The sequence below is a fragment of the Monodelphis domestica genome, chromosome 6 (genome assembly GCF_027887165.1).
Source record: "Monodelphis domestica isolate mMonDom1 chromosome 6, mMonDom1.pri, whole genome shotgun sequence".
NCBI classification, from domain to species: Eukaryota; Metazoa; Chordata; class Mammalia; order Didelphimorphia; family Didelphidae; genus Monodelphis; species Monodelphis domestica.
Window position 1 is genome coordinate 309,808,812 of NC_077232.1, and position 17,694 is coordinate 309,826,505.

The window sequence follows — 17,694 nt, forward strand, 5'->3', positions numbered from 1 at the left end:
GAAAGGGCTTGGCCAGGCCACCCAGTGAGCGTTGAATGTCTCTCTGACTCGGGCCCACTGCACCGCCGGCTGCCTAATTGGATCCTCCACACCTGGTGAGCGCGGGGGGCACAGCTGGCAGCACTCCTGTTTGCGAGGATGATCAGAAAAATGCGCTAGGTGCTGGGTACACCCACAGAGGCCAAAGACAGCCCCTGCCCTCCAGGAGCTCCCGTCTGCTGGGGCCCACAACCCTGTACGCACGCGCCTGGACAGGGTGAATTGGGGGGAGGCCCTAGGATAAGTGGGAGCAGGACTGTGGCTGGGATGGTAGCCTCGGAGGAAGCCTGGAGTCAGGAAACAGAGAAGAGGAGGGAGAATAGTCAAGGAAAATGCCTGGAGTCTGGCTGGGTGACCCTTGGCCAGTCCCTTAACTCCACCTGACCACCCTTGCCACTCTTCTGTCTTAGAATTGAGATAGTGCAGAAGGTAAGGATTTAGAAAGATGTCTGGGGCCTGCCAGGTGAGCGTCCTGTTGGAGCCAGGAGGCCAGTGGCAGGGCAGGGTGCCAGGCGTAAGAAGCCTAGAAAGGGGCATGGCCCAACAGAGGGTTTTGTATTCGATCTTGGGGGCAATAGGGAGCCACTGGTGTTTATTGAGTGGCTGACAGATGATTTAGGAAAGTCACTTTGACAGGCAGCGGAGGATGGGCTGGAGTTGGGAGAGAAAAATGATGTGGTTTACCAAGGGCCTTGGAGCTCAGAATTGCCCCCGTGCTGGACTTGAACTCTGGCCCCATGACTCCTCAGTTAGGGTCCATGATATGGGCTCTCTTTGCACTCTTGGGGATTCTGTAGGATGCAGGAGCTTTCCCTGGGGTCTCCCCCACGAAGCCAGACGCTTCTTTCTTCTTCCGGGCTATCTGCAGAGAAGACGTCGTGTTCTCCCGCTGTGTGGTTGGGCCATTTCTCCCCTCTTCTTTTTTGTGCCCCCCTTTTGCCATTCAACATCTTTAAAGAAAGGATCCCCAAATGCTGTTTGCTGGCCTTTTGGTGGTTTCGCTTCCTGACTGTTGTAGCAGCTGATAATTCTTCACATTCTCCAGCTTTCTTCTTCTTTTTCACCCTCACCTCCTGATTTGGGGTCGATTCTCAGGCAGAAGAGTGATAAGGGCCAGGCAAGTCACTTCACCCTTTTTTGCCTCAGTTTCCTCAACCATGAAATGGAGATGATAATAGCACCTGCTTCCCGGGGTTATGAGGATCAAAAGAGATCATAGTTGGACAGAACTTAGCGCCATGCCTTAGGGGCGATGTAGATATTAGCTCTTCTTCTTCTTTAGGTGTCATCTCCCATGGAGAGGCTGTGTGACCGAGTGGCTAGAGATGTAGACTCAGGAAGACCACAGGTCAAGTCTTTCCTGGGACATGCCTAGGATTGCTGATGTAAAGGGGAAGAAAGGGGGTTTTATAAAAAAGGTTGGATTGGATTATTTAAGAATAGGGTCACCAGGAATTTGATTAATTCCAAGAGAATTATTCAACAATTTGTTTACAAAATATAGAAAGAGTGAAGTAAGAAATCAGAGAGAGCATAGGGTAAGATAGCTAGCCTACGCACTAAGTATTTTGCTCTGACCCCTGGTTCAACCGGTCTGGGAGAGTTTGTCCTTGGCTGGAGAGGCCTCGGCTTTGAGTGGAGGACCTGGGGATGCAGGGAGCCTCTCTCCTGAGGCTGGTCTCTTCAGAAAATCCAGGAACGGGGTCAGCTCTTTTCACTCAACACATGTCAGTCCAAAGGGAGAGATTCAAGGACAGTCTCACCAAGTACAGGGTCTCAGGTCCAGTCAGCAGATTCTTCACCAGCCTCCAACTCGAACTCAGAACTCCAGCAGACATTGAAGTCCCCACAGGAAGTTGTAACTCCCTTTTAAAGACACTTCCTTTTGCCTCACTTCCTGTGCCTTCCTCCACTTTTCCGTCTACCAATTACAGTTGAAGCCTTGCTTAGGACTGCCCAAGGGGAAGTCAGTTTGATACTGATTTGCCACCAGTTACTATTGCACACGTGGGTCACAGACCTCCCCCACTTCATCTTTAAGTGGGATGTCTACACTTTGGTGATTAAATCTAAAAATGGGCAGGGGAGCTAATATAATCTTTATAATCAGGGGAGATGTTTTATTTAATCTTCACACTGAGAAAGGGGTGGCTTGCATCCCAGAGCAGGTCTCTTCTGCTAGTCACAATCTCAGAGCCCCGTGGCCATTTCTAGGGCTCCCATCCTCCATTTTGGAAGGGAACTTCCTCCCGGGCAGGTCAGCTTTTTGCCTTCCTCTATAAACCCCGTGTGCCTGGAACAGAGTGTGCACTGACGGTTCATGAATTCCCATTTGTGGAAGGACTCTCTGTTCTAAGCTGCTTCAGAGCTTCCAGGCCTCAGAGGGGCCAGGGGAGCCCTCTCTGTCTCCTGCCCAGCTATGGAGCTAGAGCCCGGGGGTCTGCGTGGAGGTGGGGCCTCAGATGTTTGCTGAGGGCACTTACCATGAGGACTTCCTTTCTCCTCTGCCCGTGTTGGGCAGAGCCATGACCGGATCTCTGCCCAGCCCAGGCTGGCTTCTGCACTCTGTGCTGAGAAGGGAGAAGCGTATTTCAGCGGCCGGAGTTGTCATTGTCACCGCCACCACCAGGGTTTTTAGGCAGATATTAGTCGGAGCCCCGTGACCTTGTGCTGGGGTTGGCATGTCGATGCTTGTGAGGCTTGTTTCCATGAAAGACCTGAGTTCAAATTCAGATTCGGCCCAACTGACTTTATTTCCTCATGTGTAAAATGGAGATGAAATGGATTGTTTGTGTTGTTGCTGCTTTATTGAAAGAAAAGGGCAGTGAAATGACTCCAAAGTCTGAAAACGCTGTCTTGGGGGCATTTCGGCAGCTGCCTGGAAGCGCGGGACCCAGAGCTCAGGCCATCGTGGTCAGCCAGTGCTTGGCGTGAGGGTCCCACGAGATGACACAGGCACGGAGCTTGGCCAACCTTCCCCGCTATTTCATGGTAGCTGTTCGCTAGGCCATGTGGTAAGTGTTTAATGACTGGCTAGTCAGGGGGAAAGTGTGGTCAGCCCCCTCTGCAGTTTAACCTGCATTCTTCTTCCTGCACTTAGCCTGCACAGTGTGCAACAACCATAGTATTCTAGATGCCTCGTTATCAACTGTAACCGATCTCCCTGGTGCGCCCAGTGAGCAAGGTCTCCTCCCGTCCGCAGACTACTCACTCCCCTCTTTGCCTGTTGGGAAACCAAGAAGCCCGGAGGAAAAAAGTGAAGAATGGCTTGTTTCCGCCTGCCCTGGCACTGCGTCTGTTCCTTCTAGGGAGTTGGGTCTCTTTTCCCAGCCCGAGTCTCTTGGAGTGATCCTGGATCCTGCCTTGTGGGTAACAGTCAAGCCCAGTACAATGTTCTGGTTCTGTTTACTTTTTAAAAAATCCTTAACTTCTGTTATAGAATTAATACTGAGTATCAGTTCCAACACAGAAGGGTGGTAGGCATTAGGCAATGGAAGTTAAGTGACTCATCCAGAGTCATTCATCTAGGAAGTGTCCGAGGTCAGATTTGAACCCAGGTCTTCCCAACTCCAGGCTTGGTGCTCTATCTACTGAGCCACCTCACTGTCCCCTTCTGTTTCCTTTTAATAACATTTTCGTCATCATTCTCCTGTGACCAGACACCCAACAAAGCATTAAATGTAATCCTGATGTATAGCATTTGCCAAATTCCCAGGAACAATCAGTTCCCCTGCATTCTTGCTCTTGCTTTCTTTGCTCCATGTCAGTCAGATGATCACAAAACTAGTGGCCACTTAGTGATTCTGACACACACCTCTAAATCCTCACCATTTTAATGTCTCCTTCATACCATCTGGCCTTTGTTTTTAGGCTGCAAATGAAGGGGAAAGCACTGACTCTGGAGGTAGCCCATTCCATTCTGGACATCTTCATGAGAAAGAATGTTTTTTCCTAGAAGGGCTTCCTTATGGTTTCTGCCCTTGTTCCTGGTGCTGCCTCCAGGGTCCCACTGAGCTAGTTTAAAGCCTCTTCCTCCTGACAGCCTCTCAGATACATGCGACATCTCTCATGTCTCCTGTCCCTGCTGGGAGTTACTTCTTGCTGCCAAATATTGAGGTTCCCTCCAGGCTTTCAATGCCTGTGCCATGCCACACTGCTGCCTTCTGCATGCTCTCCCACCTGTCGCTGTCTTTAGGCCAGAGTGGCCCCAGCAATAGGTGCCCAACACCATCAGGGTGATGGAAGGTGGATTGGATGCAGAAGAAGTAGAGCTCATCCACTGAGTCTGAGCCATCTCGAGTATCTTGACTTTCCTCCTGACTCTGGACCAGGTTGATTCTGGAAGAGAGAGTGAGACCAACAACTTTGTATGTACAAGTAAAAAGATATTCCTACTCTCAGGATGCCATTTGGGCCCTCTTCAAGGACAAATGACAACCAGCAGACTTCCTTTTGTATAAATGGCCCAGAGAATGTCCTGAATATGGAGTGGCTGATGGATTCTAGGATGGGATCACTGGGGGAGAATAGGATGTTCAATGGATGTAGCATCATCCCAAATTGTCTTTCAAAATGGTTAGAGCAATTCACAGCTCCACCAACAGTGTATTAGTATGTCTGTGTTCCCTTAGAACTTCCAACACCAACTGTTTCTGTCTCTGCCACTTTAAGCCATGAGGTGAAACATCCGAATAGTTTCCATTTATGTTCTCTTATGAATAATTTGGAGAAATCTCTCAAATGGTTGATGAAAGTTTGCTATTTTCCTTTTGAAAATAATTCATATTCTTTTAGATGTGATCTCTCCTAATCCTTTTCTTTCTTGATCTCTTTGTTGAATTTTGGCCCTGTTGAAGATGGAGGAGTAAACTAGAGGAGCTCCAAGTCACCATGAGAATCCTCTCTGACCAATATCAAAATATTGCCCCAAAATGAATACAGGTGTGAAAGAACCAACAAGGAGACAGAGTGAAAGAACTTTCAAGAAAAGAAAAACCCAAAAGGTAAGCAGAGACCATCTGGAGCACTGAGGTGAGAGGGAAGCATAGCCAGAAGGAGCATCTCCTTCCATTACCCTGATGGTGGTGGTCACCCATTGCTGGGGCCACTCTGGCCTAAAGACAGTGACAGGTGGGAGAGCATGCAGAAGGCAGCAGTATGGCATGGCATGAGAGCTGAAGGCTGTAGCAAGGAGAGAAGAGCAGTCCAAGAGCAAGCTGCACCCCTCCCCCTACCCTATCTGTTGTCTCAGGTTCAAAACCTAAACTCAAGCCAACATGCAGATCCTGAGATCCTACAGGGGCAAATAATAGTCCAAGCCAACCCCCAACCCTTGAAATTTCAAACCTGTGGAGAAGTCTGAAGCTCAAGCCCAGAGCAGTCTGGGATGAAGTGGGCTGATCCAGGTGGGCCAGAGTGAAGCCAGGAATATCAGTCTGGGCTTGGGATGAGGACATAGTTCACAGTTTGGGATGACTGATAGTACTAAGGGGGTGGGGGACAATCTTTTTGTCCAGGGCTCAGGGCAGAGCTCCAAGACAGGGCAATCGAGAGTGTGCCCAATTAGAACAAGTACATAGAAAGACTAAAAACTTACACCAAAACCCAAGGCTACAATTTAAGTAGTTCCTGACCTGATCAAGATCAAAGTAAGAACAAAAACTTATACTCAAGCTTGAGGCAAGTCTTTAAGCTATCAGCATCTCAAGGGTAAACTGAATGGTCTCAACCCTCAGACTCTCACATCAGCCTTCAAGAACTGAAACTGGTAAAAACCTAGGAAATAAGCTGAGAATAACATCAAGGAAGTACTAAAGTTTAAGAGGGTACCCCAATATCCCAGAAAATAGAGCCCACCTATAACTAGATAGGAAAAATGAGCAATCAACAAATAAAAGCACCTAACTCTAAAGAATTTTTATGGAGACAAGGTAATGTACAGACACAGAAGGGGACAGTCCAAGCAAAAGAAACACACACAAAGTCCCCCCCCCCCCAATGTGGTTTGGATACAGATTCTGGAAGAACTAAAAAAGAACTTCAAATACCAATAAAGAGAAACAGGAAAAGTGGGGAAGCGAAATAAAAGTGATGCAAGGAGAAATGAAAGTGATGTAAGAAGAAATGGGCCAATTGAAGAAGGGGAACCAAAAACTGACAGAGGAAAATCAGATCTTAAAAATCAGAATTGACCATCTAGAAACTAATGATTTCATGAGAAATCAAGAAACATAAAGTAGAATCAAAGAAATGAAAAAAAAAGAGGACAACATGAAATATCTTATTGAAAAAACAACGGACATAGAAAATAGATCTAGGAGAGACAATTTGAGAATTATTGGACTACTTGAAAGCCATGATCAAGAAAAAACCTTAGACATCATATTACAAGAAATTATCAAAGAAAACTTCCCAGAGATCCTCAAACAAGAAAATAAAATTGAAATTGAAAAATTCACTGATCACCTCCAAAAAGAAATCCTTAAATGACAACTTCTAGGAATGTAATTCCTAAGGTAAATTTAAAAACTACCAAGTAAAGGAGAAAATACTTCAAGCAGCCAGAAAGAAACCATTCAAATACTAGGGAGCTACAATTAGAATCATACAGGACCTAGCAGCTTCTACATTAAGGATCAAAAGGCATGGAATACAATATTTAGGAAGGTGAAAAATCTGGGTTTACAACTCAGAGTCATCTATTCAGCTAAAATGTGTATATACTTTCAGGGGAAAAATGGATATTCAATAAGAGAATCTTTCTAAGCATTCCTAAGGAATAAGACTGACCTAAACAAAAAATTTGAAGTCTAATCACGAGACCCAAGAGTAGCCACAAAAGGTAAATAAGAAAGAGAAAATTTAAGGGACCCATTAAGGTCAAAATGTTTACATGTCTATATGGAAAGAGGATTTCTGTAATTCTCAAAAATTACTCTTAGTAGCAGAGAAGATAGAAAGAGTTTACTCAGAAAGAGGGTGGAGAAGTAAGATGATTATGATGATATGATGTATGTGGTGATATAGGATGATATGATGTGTATGTAAATGTGATTACATGAAATGATACATATATATGATATCTATAAAAAAATCAATCAAGGGCTGAAAAAAAGGGTTGCACTGATAGAAAAGGGAAGGAAGGGGTAAATTATATGACTTTAAGAGGCATGAAAAATCATTAGAGAGAGGAGAGGATAAGGGTGGTGACTCTCATTGTAACTGGCTCAGAGAGGAAAAACAATTATACTCAGTGGTGTAGAGAATTTATCACCCTATAGAGAAGTAGAAGGGGAACAAAACAAGGGAAAAGGGAGTTAATTGGAGGGAGAGGGAAGTGGGGGGAGTTGACAAAAAGCAAAACACTGGTGAGAGGAACAGAGGGAGAAAGGGAACAGAATAGGATGTAAAGGGAATAATAGGATACAAGGCATTTTGCCCCTGTTTTTTATTCAATTCTTGAAAGTCTATTCTCCCTTTGCTACTCTGATAGGATTTGTTTCCAGCATTCATGATCTTTTTCTGGATTCACTTTTCTGTTTCTTTTTCTATAAGCTCCATTGCATGCAGGTGGCATTGGGTGAGAACTCTGGAGAATTGCCAACAAAAGTGGCTGAAACCATAGCTCTCAGTAATTTCAGTAAGGACTGAAAAGGCTTTTTGTGAAATCTTTATTGTGAGTATAGAAGGTGGCCAGATGACAATATAGTTGAGTAGATCCATAAATGGTTGAAAAATAGCCAGGAATTCTAAGCTAGGGTGTTTTAAGTGAATTGGGTGTGTGTGCTAAGCTGGTAAGTTCCAAGATCAAAGGGTGTGGTGTAGGGGCAAAAGGCTGCTCAAAATTGGGGAACTCAAGTCTCTAAAATGGAGCAAGTTAAAGCTTATGTCCTGAAAAATATTGAGATCAGGCCTATTGGTGACCATTTCAATTCTAGCCTAAGTAAGATAGGGAGATCCAGTCTCAGAAAGAAAGAAAGAAAGAAAGAAAGAAAGAAAGAAAGAAAGAAAGAAAGAAAGAAAGAAAGAAAGAAAGAAAGAAAGAAAGAAAGAAAGAAAGAAAGAAAGAAAGAAAGAAAGAAAGAAAGAAAGAAAAGAAGGAAGGAAGGACAGAAGGAAGGCAGAAAAAAGAAAGAAGGAAAGAAAGGAAGAAAGGAATTTGGGAAAGAAGGAAGGAAAGTAATGCTGCCACATTATTCCCTGAATATGACTGGGGGGGGGGGTCTGACCCTAATTGTCTGGGAAAGTATCTTTTATCATTTACCTTGCAAATTGTTCAAGGAGACTGTGGTTGAAATACAGTTTTTCTAAGTTAGGAGTGTGAATCTATCATTTTATCTCATCAGCTTCTTTGTTTCTAGGTACCAGGTCACTTGGGCCTCTTGGTAGATATTTGCATCTGCTTTTAGACCAAAACACTTTCTTTTGTTAACAAATAAAAACTAGCACAAGTAAAATTTTTAAAAAAGAGAGATAATGGGAAGGAGGGAGAAAGGCAGGAAGAAAGGAATGGAGGGAGGGGAGGAAAGAAAGAAGGAAAGAAAGAAAAAAAGAAAGAAAAAGAAAACCAGGACTCAAAGAAGTAACAGTTTCAATATTTTATCGGTGACTTGGAAGAAGTCATAGAAGACATGCTAATCAAGTTTGGACTTGGCACGAAGCTGGGAGGGGTAGATAGTATGTTGGAGGACAGAATCAGGACCTGAAAAGAGTTGGGTGGTGAAGTGAATAGAGCACCTGGCCTGGAGTCAGAAGTTCAAAAATGAGTTTCAATGTGGCCTCAGACTTACCTGCTAAGTGACTCTGGATGAGTTATTTAGCCTCTGCCTGCCTTAGTTTCTTGATCTGTAAGATGGGGATAATAATAACATCTACTTTTCAGAGATGTTGTGAGGATCAAATGAATTAATATTTGTAAAGTGTTTTACAAGCCTTAAAGTTCTATATAAATATTAGCGTGCATCTTTATTACCCTAAATCAGAACAGGCTAGAACGAGAGGTCAAATGAAATGCAACAAAATGGGGATAAATGGGAATCCCGACTTGTGGGATCATCTTTGCAAGTGCCGAGGGGGCTGATAGGCTTACATTCCGCGGAGCCTGCCACATCTGGGGTCCTGGATTTAGCTCCATGAGGCTCTTTCTCCATCTCCATCTCCAATGGATAGGGAAGGACCGGTGGGGGCCAGCCCAGCGAAGCTTGGTCCAAAGAAATGGGGATGCTTAACCTGGATGCCGGCAGGTCTAGGGGTGGTAGAACTGATTCCTTTGGGCATTTGAAAGGGATTGGGGGGGTGGGAGGGAGACTAGACTGACTTTGCTAGTCCTCAGAGGAAAAATATTGAGAAGCAATGCTGGTCCATTTGCTTCCCTGGACAAAAAATGTCATTCCCACTCTGAGTGGTGGGGACCGTGAGTCCCTGGACTAAATCCTCTCTTATTTCCTAGATATTGGAGAAGGGACAAGGGGAAAGCCCTGAGATCTGAGCCTCTGCCTATCTCTGCCATTCACACTCCCTTCAGTTTCTGCGTCCGTCCATATCTGTGTCCATATCAGTCTGTTTATCCGTCTGTTCTCTTTACTCTCCTTTTCCCCTCCCTCCCTCCCTCCTGTCTCTCTCTCTCTGCCGGCCTGTCTTTGTCTGTCGCGGTGTCTGTCTGTCCCTCCCTCTTCTCCCTCCCTCTCTCTGTCTCTGTCTCTGTCTCTCCCCCCACCCCACCCCCTTTGGCAGCGTAGTGACACCCAGTGTGAAAAACAACATTTTTCTAAAAAGGCGAGTTCTCGGGGGAAGGGCCGGCGCTGCCGCGCAGACAGACCCGAGTTCTTTCTCCGCCCTTAGACATCTTCGAACACTTTGTCTGGCTCTGGCTCTCCCTCCCCCCTCCGTCCCTCCAAGGACGTCCGAGGAGATTGCTCTTGGCCGGATTAGACTTTGGACCCCTCTATGGCTTCCAACTCAGCTCCGGAGCCAGGGCGTGAATACGTGTCCGTCGGTAAATACGCCACGCGGGAAGCCTCCCAAGTGGTTCCGAGGCTCGGGGGTTCAAGGACTCCTTTGAGCCCCCCAGTGTAGGCATGCATCTCCGTTACACACCTGCGTTACTGTGCTGGTCTCTACGTGCACACAGGTGAAGAGGGGGAGGTATCTGACGCGGACCATTGGACCATAGTTTTTATTAATAGCACACAACTCTTTTTGCTCCTCCCAAGATTTCTACTAAGGGCTCTGGGCCGCGATTTTGGAAAACCTTGGTGCATACTGGAGTGGCTTGCCATTTCCTTCTCCAGTTCATTTTAGCAATGAGGAAACTGTGGAAAATGGGGTCAAGGGACTTGTCCAAGGTCACATAGCTAATACGTACCAGAGGCTGCATTTGAACTCATGAAGATGAGTCTTCCTGATTCCAAGCTCAGTGTTCTAGTCCCTGAGTCACCCAGCTGCCCTACCTTTATTCTAGAATTGTTTTTAACTCTCCTCTTTAGAATGGGAGCTCCTTGTAGAACAGGGATTGTCCTTTACCCGGCACTTTAAACATAATGCTTGTTGAGTGATTCTTTAAAAAAAAAGAAAAGGGCTGTGTCAGTAACCCCATAAATCGGCTTCCTCAGGAAGTCACAAGAGTGCTGAAAATGAGACAAGGGAGGGTGCTCTTGTCAGACCCTCTGAGTTCTGTTATTCGCAGGCTTTCCCCAGGAAATCTCAGGTGCCATATGTGGCCCATGGCTGTCTCGTATATGCACTGTGAGGGAACCAACGTCAATTGATATGTCGATAATCAGTAAGCTTAATTTCCCTTTTTGAAAAGACAAAAAGGAACTAGAACTAGACAGTCTCTTAATTCCCCATTCCCTCAAAGACTACTCTTTCGCAGCCCTTAGGACGCATGGACTGCCATCCATTAGAGTTCAGCCTCCTAATTTAACAGATTGTCCCAAAGAAGTCAAATGATTTAGCTTACATCACTTTATGTCAAATTGGTTGTGGAAAACCACCATAATGTTAGCTGGAATATGTCACAGTGAATGCTCGGGATTCTAGGGAAAGAGTCCAATAAATGGCCCGAGCAATGCTATGGGAGGTGTCATGACGTTCTGAGAGGGCATTTTTATAACGGAGAAATTACAATTCAATACTGCATCGACACTATGACCTCACTGATGTGGGTGTCCGTTTGGATGTGGAGGCTGGCACTCTGCTCATGACTACGTCCCCTCTTGGGAGGGACTTTGGTCTCACCTTTTGCAAGAGGAATTTCTTTGTCTTCTGTCCATGTATCGTTAGCACTGACCTTCCCTCTGAGATTACCTTCCATTTACACCATCTATGGCTCTTATAGCCATTGTTACTTACATACAGTCTCCCCCATTAGAAGATGACACCCAGGAGGACAGGGGACATTTTTGTTAATCTTTTTTTTTTAAGTTCAGCTTTATTTTATTTTGGGTGCCAAATCCTCTTCCCTCTCCATTCCCCTCCCTCACCCACTGAGCTCAGAAAAATGAAGCATTACAAATAGATATAGCCGTGCAAAAGAAATGTCCACATTGATCATGCTCCATGGAAAGAAAGCAATCCAAAGAAAGAGAAGAAAATCTACTTTGATGTGCACTTTGAGTCTATTAGTTCCTTATCTGGAGGTGTATAGCACGTTTTATCATGAGTCCTTTGGAACGGTATTGATTGAAGTCACTAAGTCTTTCCGAATCGATTATATTTACAAGCTTGTCACGACCGTGTATGTCGGTTTCCTGGTGCTGCTCACTTCACTTATCGTTAGTTTACACAAGTGTTTCCAGACTTTTCTGAAACCCTCCTTTTTGCTGTTTCTTACAGCACAATAGTATTCCATCACATTCATATACCATAATTTGTTCAGCCATCTTTGGGCATGATGGGCATTCCCTCAGTTTCCAATTCTTTGCCACCCCAAAAAGAGCTGTGATAAATGTTATATACATGACTGTAAAGAATACACGTGAGTCATTCTCCTCTTCCTTTGATCTTTTCAAGTATAGGCTGAGTGGCAGCACCACTGGATTAAAGGGGATGTAAAATGTAATAGCTTTGGGAGCATGCTCTCAAGATTGCTTTCTCAGAATCGTTGACTTGTTCACAGCTCCATCAACAGTGTATGAATGTTCTTGTTTTTCTACATCTCTTCCAGCATTCATCATTTTCCTAAAGTTATTTAGACAATCTGATGGGATGAGAGATGATACCTCAGAGATGTTTTAATTTACATTTGTCAAATTTTTAGTGATTTAGAGTATTTTAAAATATGGCTATTGATTGGTTTTCTTCCTCTGAAAACTGCCCGTTTAGACCCCTTGACCATATATCAACTGGAGAGTGGGATTCCTATTCGTATAAATTCGACTCAGTTCCCTATATAGCTTAGAAATGAGACCTTTACTAGAGAAACTCAATGTAGAAGTTTTCCCCTCCAGTTTTCTACTTTTCTATTAATTTTAGTTACATCTGCTTTGTGGGGGAAAAAAAAAACTTTTTCATTTTTTTGTAATCAAAAGAATCCATTTTATTTCCTATGAACTTCTCTATGCCTTACTGGGTCATGAACTCTTCTTCTACCTATAGATCTGACAAGTAATTTCTTCTTTGCTCCCCCAGTTTACTTCTTATATCACCTTTTTTGCCTAAACTATGTACCCATTGGTATATGCTTTGAGACACTGGTCAATCCCTAGTTTCTGCCAGACTGTTGTCTAGTTTTCCCAATAATTTTGGTTCAATGATGAGTTCTTGCCCCAAGCTGAGATCTTCGATTTTATCCAGCACTGGACTGCTGGGCTCATTTGCTTCTGTAGGTCATGGACCTAATCGGTTACACAAACCAATCTCTCCGTTTCTCACTACGACCCAATGATTTTGATGATTCCAGTGCTGTAGTACAGTTTGAAATCTGGTGCTGCCAGACCCCTTTCCTTCCCATTTATTTTGTCATTGATTCCTTGGACATTCGGGACCTTTGATTCCTCCAGCTGAATTATGCTATTGTTTTCCCTAGCTCTATAAAGTAATTCGTTAGTAGTTTGATTGGTATGACACTGAAAAAATAAATAAAATGAGGTCGTGTTGTCATTTTATTACATCAGCTGGGCCTATCCATGAGCAATTACTATTTCCTTCAGGCATTTAGGAGTGTTTCATCACTGTTCAATTAGTTCTTGTTTGTGTGTTGACGGGTCAACTGCCAAGTATGTTTGTAGTTATTTAAATGGAATTTCTCTTTTTTAGCTCTTCCTGCTGGATTTTGTTGGTAGTGAACAGAAATGCTAATGATGTGTGTGAGTTTATTTTACATCTTGCCCTTTGTTGAAGTTGTTTCAATTCATTTTTTAGTTGTTTCTCTAGAGTTCTCTAGGTAAAACATACCTGCCAGGAATGAGTTTTCTTTCCTCATTGCCTAAGCTTGTCCTTTTACTCGCCTTTTCTTGTCTTATTGCTGTAACTCGCATTTCTAGTGCAATATTCAGTAATTGAGCTTTCCTGTCACCGAAGGATCTCTGTACAGTCAGGTTCCTGTTTTGTTTCCTCGTTATTTCAGAGGGTTTCTTGATTTTAGATTATTTGGGGGCACTTTGCGTGGGGGAAAGGGGATGATGTCTAGCCTGAGCATCGGTCCTTTTATGTCTTTCTGCTGCTTTCATGGCTCAGCCTGAGGGTCTACGAGTTGTTGGTGCTTCCAAAGTGGTGTGATGGGGAAGAGATCTGTTCATGGCCCTCCCTCACGTTCTTGACCCAGATTTGGGTCTGTTGACTTGCCTGTAGTTGAGTTTCAGCAGATTGCTGCTAAACGCAGTCACTGGAAGATCTGGCAGGACCAGAGCCCCTGAACTGTTGGCTGCCCTTTGTTCTTCGCCTCCTGCCCTGATTTCGCTGTGGGCAGACTAAAGGTTAGAATTGAGTCACTGCTCTGCTCCTGGGCTCAGACACACAGTGAAGTTTCTAGGACTAGTTTTGTGCTCATCACTTAGTAAAGGTCTTGGGCTCAGTAACTGCTGCTCTTCTGCGCTTTACATCTGTGATCTAGGACTGGGTAATGGATGACAGTTGTCAGATGGCCCCTATTCCTGCTCCCAGCTCTAATTCCGGCGTCTCTTTCTATCCCACTGCTTCCTGCCCTGGTGCTTTATCTCACTTCCCTTTCTTTCTTGGTGGTCTGGCCATTGCTACACCATAGCTACATTGCCACAGGCCAGCTGTCTGGTGGTGCTCCTGATCGGCTCCCCACCCCAGTGTCCGAAGACCTGTGGGTTTTAAAATTAATAATCAATAACTACATATTATGTTTTAAAAGTTTTATTAATAATTACTAAAACAAAAGAACTGCCTGACTTCAGCTGGGTCTCAGGTCCAAGAGAGGAAGAGGGAGGAGTTACAGCCACTTAAATACAATCACACAAAATGTGGGGATGTAGGAAAATGGAATTTCGGGAAATACTTCTGAGGGATGAAGTCCAAAAGCTCAAAATCTCCATTTATACAGACCTCTCTGTCTTCTAAGCTGCCCTGTGCTAGACAGATGATTCACTGTGACCTTTCATGACTTGCCCTTCAGAATTTGGTCTGGTGTGTTTTCTAGGTTGCTGTGGAGAGCTAGGCAACAATACTGACTCTTACGTGCTGCCATTTTGGCTCCTCGTTCCCCCGCCCCTTTTATTGTTCTTTATATCTCCAAATCTTGGTACAGTTCCTGGCCCAGAGTAAACACCTAATAAATGCTATTGATTCACTGACATGCTCCTCCATAAGTCCTTCCTTCCCAATGGGACCATTGACTGAACAAGTCTTTACAAAATTATATAGTTTAGGGTGTCCTGTGTCATGAATGAGCTATGCCTCCCCCCATCATTTTCCAGAGTGCTGATCCCAGGCCCTAGTATAACTCGAGGCTCCTGATTGAGGCAATAATGCAGAGAATTGAATTGATTAGATTAGATTTGCCATTTTTGTCCTTCATAGATCTGTAATTTCATTGGTTTTTGAAACATCTTCCACCGATAAAGTAAGTCGTAATGAGTAGCTGGGAGCATAGCTTACACACACTCACTCACACACACACACATCACCATTAACATCTCTGAGCTCATCAGCCCCAGACCATGCTTGAGACCGCTATATCTAGGTACAACTACTAGAGTTTGTTCTCTGCTTGTGTAACTTTAGAAAATCCAGGGTCTCCTTCTTGCCCCAAGAATTTGAAGAGAATCCAATAGAGCTGGGTATAACTTTTGAGGAAAGGGTTCAATTCACTGGGTACCCAATTAATATGGTGGAAAGACTTTTGGCTCTGAAGCCAGAGGTTCAAAATCTGCCTGTTAGAAGCACCTAGGAGGTTGAGTGCACAGAGCAATGGGCCTAAAGTCAGAAAGGCCCAAGTTCAAATGTGACCTCAGACACTTCCCAGGTTTGTGACCCTGGGCAAGACACTTTGTCTAGCCTTTACCACTCCTCTGCTTTGGAACAGATACTTAATATGGTTCTAAGACAGAAACTAAGGGTTTTTGAAGATTCAAGGGAGATAACATGACTAATATGGAGAAATCTTTTGCAAGTCTGCACATGTATAACCTTATCAAATTCTCCATGAGGCGGAAGGTGAGGGAGACTGGGAGAGAATTTGGAACTCCAAATTATAAAAAAGTAAAGGTTAAAAATTCATTTTACATCTAGTTAGAAAAAACAAAATATTAAACTTAGAAAAAATATTCAAGTGAGAGCTAAAACTCCCCACTGCCATCAAGGGTGGCATGTGATCCTGCTGAAAATAGTGACCTGGGTTGGAAAGCATTCCATTACTGTGACCGTGAGCTATAAATAGCTCAACATAGCTGGAAAATGAGTTTTTGCTCCATTAGGTCAACTTGGAAACAGTCTATTAAATGCCCCTCTGAACAATGCCATGTTCCTCCCTGCTGTCAACTACTCCTGACAGGACAAGGCATGCTCCTTCTGAGAACTTTGGACAGGTTCTGCCAAGTGGTTGGGCGGGGCCCTGAGAAATCCTGGGACAGCAAGCCTGGGAGGAGAATGCTTGGACTGTGGGTGTACCCAGCAGAGTGTGAAGCCCAGGAATGCCAGCCTTCAACATGGAAGTTCTGGGAGTTGCTCACCAGGAGCTTGGGAATGTCAGGTTTCAAGGAGCTTTCTAGGGAGAAAACAAAAATTCAGCAAAATCATTCCATACATTAAGAAAAAAAGCAAACCTGACAGAGTTTGATGAATTGGCCCCAGGAATCTGCCCAGGCCTGGGTTCATTCTTGTCATTTTTCTTCATTAGTTTTGATTCAGTGACCCAAATTCAGGTTTAAAAAGAAGAGAGCTGAGAAGACACTACACTGCTCTGTAGCAGAGATCAGCGTCCACAGGTATAAAACATTTTCTATCATGTTACACCGAATTTTTTTCAATGTATTGAATGATTTTGCAGAATTTCTTCCTCTTTTATTCCTCTTTCCCTTTCTTAAAAAACTTTTTGGTTTTTCAGGCAGTGGCGTCAAACTCAACAGAACCAGGAGGACCTTATACACTGTGGCGCAATCGAATGTAACTGACTTCTCTACTAGCAGCAATGAAGTGGTCCAGGACAATTCTGAGGGACTTATGAGAAAGATGCTCTCCACAGCCAGAGAAAGAACCGTGGGAGCGGAAACACAGCAGTAAAATGGATGATCCGTTATGTGGCTCAATAGGGATGTGATTGGGGTTTTGGTGTTAAAAGATCCCTCTACTGCAAGTATGAATACCATGGAAATAGGCTCTGAACAATGACACATGGATAACCCAGGGGAATTGCATGTCAGCTCTCGGAGGGAAGGAACATGAATCGTGGAACCGTGGAAAAACATTCTAAATAAAAAGAGGAAAAAAAAGGAAATGAGTGTCCCAGAGCAGCCCATGCACTGCAGTGGCAAATAAAGAATCTGGACAGATGACTGGAGTAAAGGAGGTCGTTGAGGAACCGTACAATCTCTTCCAATGGAGGAGGAGCTGATCCTGGGGCAACAGAGGCTCCCAGGCCCCTCTGCCATCTCCATGGCACAAGGAGGAAGAAAGGAGGGCCCTGAAGCCCTGAGTCCAGCCGGTGGGAGGGCAGGGGTGATCCAGGGGATGGGGGCTGTGCTCCTAGATCCAGTGGGACCTTTCCAAGAGTGGAGGAACAGGCCTCAGGAAAGGCTGGATTCCTGTATCAGAGCCAACTTTCCGGGGCAGTCACATGCTAGCCCGCAGGCTTCCTAATCCTTTTGGACAATTTAATGAAGTCTGTGGATGTTGTTGACATGGCTCCCTAAGTGCCCCCTGGGATGGGGAGGAGAGCCCTCCAGAGGGCCGATGGGAAATGCAGCGGGTACAGTGGATGGGGATGCTGGATCTTCTCCCGGTCAGTCCCCTGGGCTGTAACTGTCCCCTCCTGATTGTGCTTCCAGCTCTCAGTCCCACAGCCCATGGTGTGCCCTGGGCCAGGCGCCTCTGCTCCGCTCTTTAGTTTCCTGGCCCCAGTGTCCCTCTCCCGAGTTCCTGCCCTGCCTCACCGGGTGCCCAGGGGACGTGGCCTGGATGCCTCGTCTTTCTCTCGGACTGGACAAGCCAAAAGTAAAACTCTTCTTCCCTGAAGTGTCTCTCATTGGACCT